This window comes from Physcomitrium patens, chromosome 22 (genome assembly GCF_059467195.1).
Source record: "Physcomitrium patens ecotype Gransden chromosome 22, ASM5946719v1, whole genome shotgun sequence".
In the NCBI taxonomy this organism is placed as follows: Eukaryota; Viridiplantae; Streptophyta; class Bryopsida; order Funariales; family Funariaceae; genus Physcomitrium; species Physcomitrium patens.
Window position 1 is genome coordinate 4145422 of NC_143431.1, and position 4913 is coordinate 4150334.

Consider the following 4913-nt stretch of genomic DNA (forward strand, 5'->3'; position numbering starts at 1 on the left):
TTGTAAAATCCTTCAAAATCTTAGTGACTTTGATGAAAGAAATACTTGATTTTTCATAAAAAATGATGCACATGTATTAAACAATTTGAAACAATGATGTTTCTAGATTGTAGAAATCATCCAATTTTAACAATACTTGATAGCACTTTACTTGTACTCCCCTTTGCTACTCAAAAGTGATGCAAAATATTTCTTATCTTGTATAAATATCAATTGCAATTTCAAGTAAATATGCATATGTAAATAGTGAATATACATTTCACTTTATATTACATTTTGCCAGAATAGTTTGTCACATGCAAAAAAATAATAAGCAACACTGAACTAAATAGAACCCATTAGGATAGGTAAGCCAACAATTAGAACTCATGATGTCCCCTCCACATGGTTGCCCATTCCAGTAATACAATTCAGTTTCCTAAAAAGTGAATATGCATAATATGCACAAGAAGCTGCTAACATAATAACATCAGCATAACTAAATTTCCAGAATAGCTATAGTTAAGTAAATTTCAGAAAACATTTCCTCCGAATTTTTAGCAGTGTTGTGAAACTGATATTGATGAGGAAAACACGTAGATGTCACAGAATAGACTTTTTATCTTGTACACACAAATATACGAAGAATGATAATAATAATTATTGGAATTCAGGGCATATATATATATATATATATATATATAATATAAATGAATATATTGGGTGGGATATGTAGCTGGCAGAAGTGGAAATGGGGGGAGGTGCCAGGCAGGCAGGCAGGCAGGAAGGAGGGAGGGGAGGGAGGGAGAGAGGGAAAGTGGAGTTCCCAGTGCTACAATACAGGGCCTTAATATTACTGCGCCAGGGTCGGGCAATAGGCCGAAGGGGAAAGCACGCGTCTGCTGCTCTGCCGCCGAGGGGGGAAAAGAAGGCTGGCTCGAGTGTTGGCGGATGAATGCCCTTGCTATCTATCTTTAGGGCCGTCAGCTCCGAGTAGAATGAGAGGGTATAAGTGCGTGGCGATGATACTCTTTTTCCAGCGTATGTGAGTCGAGCCTGCCTTTGTGCGTTTTGGGCTACCTTTGTCTGGGATCGTGCACATCTGCGGAATTGCTGTATGTTGGCCGTCTACGGTCTGGCCCGGGGGGAGGAGCGGCATCAGCAGCAGCATGGCCAGGTGAATGATGGCGGGAGGTCAGTGGCGGGGTTCGAAGAGAAAGAAAGGCGGACTGTCTCATGACAGCGTAGTAGTCGCGGGGTGAAGGCAAGGGTCGGGGTTGGGCGGGGGCGGGGTTTGAGGTCCCTTGGCCACCATGATTGTGAGTTGGTATGGTAGGTTGAGGTGGGGGTGCGTCAGCACGTAGAGTGGCGGTGGAGGATGTGGGAGTGACAGAAGAGAGTGAGCACAGCTGAGCATGTACATGAGGAAGTACTTGCCCATGTGTGCTCACTCTCTTCCTGTCGCACCTCTCCTTTGACGCTCGGAGAGTTGGAAAAAACAGAGAAAGCCAGCGTGAGGTGAGTGTGTGAGTGGCGTCGATTCTGACGATGCATGTGACGAAGGTAGAGTGCCCTTGTGACGATGAATTGGCTTGCAGTGCTTCTGGCAAGTATCAAGCCAAAGGGATACGACGGCAATACAGCGCCGGCACATCATGCGTAATTGTTGTCCCAGAACGTGCGTGCGACTGCCTGAAGCACAAGGCGCAGCAAATGGTCAGTGTGATGTGCTCCCGTTGGATGCATGCTTCCTTCTTGGGCTAACGTCAGTGTGCAGGAAATTCATCGCCCAAGATCAATGTTCCGTGCCTCACTCCCGCTTCATAGATTCTGTGCTCCAAGAGCCGGAGGTCAACTTGTGCATTGGTGACATTGTCCACACGCAGTGCAACAGAGGAATACCTTCTCGTTTTATTACATCCTTTCTTTGAGAATACGATTCACACGCTTGAGATTGGTCTGTCGGCATTTCTTGAACTTGAGATGGGATGCACATGGAATCTGTTCATGTGCCATAAAGTCCCGCACAACGATTGGATTGCAAGTTCGTTCCTCACTGCACTAGAGCTTATCCATGTTGTACTTGTGGCTGAACAGGTGCTGTGACTTCGCAGTTGATGAAGTATGTAGTGTGAGTTGAGAGCAGGAGACACTATGTCGTCGAGTGAAAAAATTACCGACCTTCGGCACTTGAGAGGCCCCTCAAGTTTATACGTTCTTATATACTTTCAAGGAAAGCATGTTGCTTCGTAGTAAGGCACCGTATTCTACAATTCATGTTCCGATCTGTTGCAAGTGTTTGCATGTAGCCAATATTGGTTACGAACAGATTTTATGCTCGTAGCCAGCTTTTTGTTCACTATTCGCCTCCGTTTTGCCATGTTCCTGACTTGGTCAAGATACATGTCTTCATTAGAGATTGCGCATCCTGTGAAAGATTTGTAGTTGCTTGTTGTATAATGCTGCTTCTTTGATGTGTGCCATTCTTACAATAATCATAACCGAAAGCGTTTGGACATCGTCGTTCTCTTGTTAGTGGATCTGAAGGGAAACAGATGTCTAGTGAAACAGATATTCAGTGAACTTTGGAGTGACTTGGCGTGCCGTGGATTCTGGTGTGGATTTGTTCTGTCCAACATCAGTAAGAAAGAAACCGATCTCACATATTGTAGGTCACTTCCCTTGGAGTATTGTCATGAGAGGAGACGCGGATATTCATTTAACTGCTTGCAGAAGAACATTCCTCCTTAGCCATCCTTTCAGTTTACGAAAACTTATGCAAACCTGATTTGAAAAATCAAGTATAATTCCTCTGTGCAGTTCCCATCAAACTCTGAAGTTCGGGTAACTACGGATTTCGTCACTATGATCTCAGTGAGTCGAATGAACCGTTTGTGAGGATGTGAAGCTACAAGAATGCCTTTATACAACAAGCGTCTGGAACGTTCACCTGCAACATAGAAGATTCTATGCTACAACCTAGCAAGGGATAATCTCCCCTTATCAACTTGCTCGACCTCTAGGAAGCTCACAGGAAGGAGTGTGTGTTTTGCGCAGAACATGAAGTTGCGACTGTAAGCTGAATTTAAGAATTGTTTACAGAACCGGTATTAATATTAGAGACCGCAAGTGTGTCGAAGCATACATAAATAGTTCGCTACTCCCTGTAACCGTACTTTTCGCTTTGTTTGCAACCGATCACATCTCATACAAGGTTCATTACGAGTGTCTTTTCACCTGTTTGATCTGCAAACTGGTAAACCTTCGGAGGTTTTTACTAAGAGAACGTGGAGACATAGGCAGGATTTGAAGACTACCTCCACTTATTTCTGCGGTTTTAGTACGATTTGCAGTAGCTATCGATTCTTCTAACAGTTGCGATGTTTTTAAAAAAGTTGCCATGATTTTAGTTTACTGTTGTCAATAGTTTTCTCTCGGGATATCACTTCAAGCTTGCAGTGAGTGCATTGTTTGAAATTGCAGCCAAGTCCGTTGATTGTACACATGCAGGCCATCTAATATTATTCTAATAAGTATTAACCTTGCATCGAGTGTGGTATAGAATGCCAGGCTTGCACACACGGAGTTTACTCGTGCACAACTTCAACCAGTTCATTTCAGAGATGTGCTCTTGTTCCTAAGCAAGTGGTAGGTGTGAATTCGGTCAGATAGAGTCCATGCTTTTCCAGTGCACGTAGATACGATTTCCATTGAATACCTTTCAGATTTGTAAAAGATTTGGCTGATTGAAATTCAAACCATACTATTTGAAGTACTGAGCGTCTTTGAGTTCTTTTTTTTCAAATCTCTCCGAGAAATCGAATTCTTGTGTCCTGGTTTCTTCTTTAAATGTCCTGTTCGATTCCAAAGAGGATTCTTCTGTTCTGAAATGCAGATCAGTGCCAAGTGGGGTACGTAATACGTTGTTAGCTTATCTTCTTTTCCCTGTGTTGATGACAGGAGTCACTTTCGTTTCATAGATTCAATGTGAATCAACAGTTTGAAATAATCTTGTGGTGATCGTGAGCTTGTGAACTTGACTTCTGGATTAAATACTCATGATTTCATGCTCATTTTCTCTCAATCATTGAAGTAAATGATTTTGACCTCATCAAACTGGACGAATTCATCAATTGGAGCTCGCTCGAGACTGGTAAACAGCATTTTTCGACTCAGTAATGCGGTGTATGAAAGACAACTTTATTGTTCACTGAAGGTGTTATTACGAAACATCACTTTTGTCTTTCGTCTGTCATGAATGATCAAGGCATAGTTATTTGTGCATTTGATGACTGTGTTGGCAAAGTTATTTCTGCTAAGCATGAAGCTAGTGAGCACACTGGAGGTCGGTTCTTGTAAGATCATGATGCGCATAGTTCAAGGATATGAAACTGTTTCAAGGGTGTAACCGAATTCAGTCACTGGAATGAAGCCTACATGAGTTGAGTGGTCAATACATGTATTGATACGAACTCGAAACTGTCACTCACAGTGTATGTAGATGGTCTCTATAGATCCCGTGTTGGATTCATGAATTTATCACATGAGCACGCCAAATTTCGCTACCAAATCGAAAGTGTAAATTTGGGATCTTCTTTTATTAGACCTCATATTGAATATCGTAGATGGAATCAATCAATCAAGCCTATCAAAGAAAGCTCTTGTAACTAGCTATGTACTGTATTCCGTCAGGCATCAATATTGCTTCATGTCTGCGGTCACCTGGCATAATTAATTGGCTAACTTTGGAACCCTGTGTCACTTGTAAATCATCCGCAGAAATGTTGACATGTAATTCTAAGTAAGTTATAGTTCTTTGATACTACTGGAATAGACAAACTCAATTTAACCACTAAAAAGAGCCTTGCAAGGATTGCGACTGCATCTGATAATATAAAAACGCGAGTTGCTTCATATTACATGTTCCAATCTTA

The 4913-nt window shown here is 42.2% G+C and overlaps 1 long non-coding RNA gene across 4 annotated transcripts; it reads left to right on the forward strand.

The window, feature by feature from the left end:
• Positions 1-775: 775 nt before the first annotated feature.
• On the forward strand, positions 776-4209 carry LOC149986611 (uncharacterized). 4 transcript variants are annotated; one of them, XR_016500002.1, is made up of 3 exons: positions 948-1695; positions 3542-3627; positions 3940-4209. It is a non-coding gene; the product is annotated as an uncharacterized LOC149986611 (long non-coding RNA). The 4 variants fall into 4 exon arrangements; XR_016500005.1 differs by lacking the exons at positions 3542-3627; positions 3940-4209 and adding an exon at positions 2800-3524 and having other exon boundaries at positions 776-2647; XR_016500003.1 differs by lacking the exons at positions 3542-3627; positions 3940-4209 and adding an exon at positions 2800-3524 and having other exon boundaries at positions 966-1695.
• Positions 4210-4913: the final 704 nt, after the last annotated feature.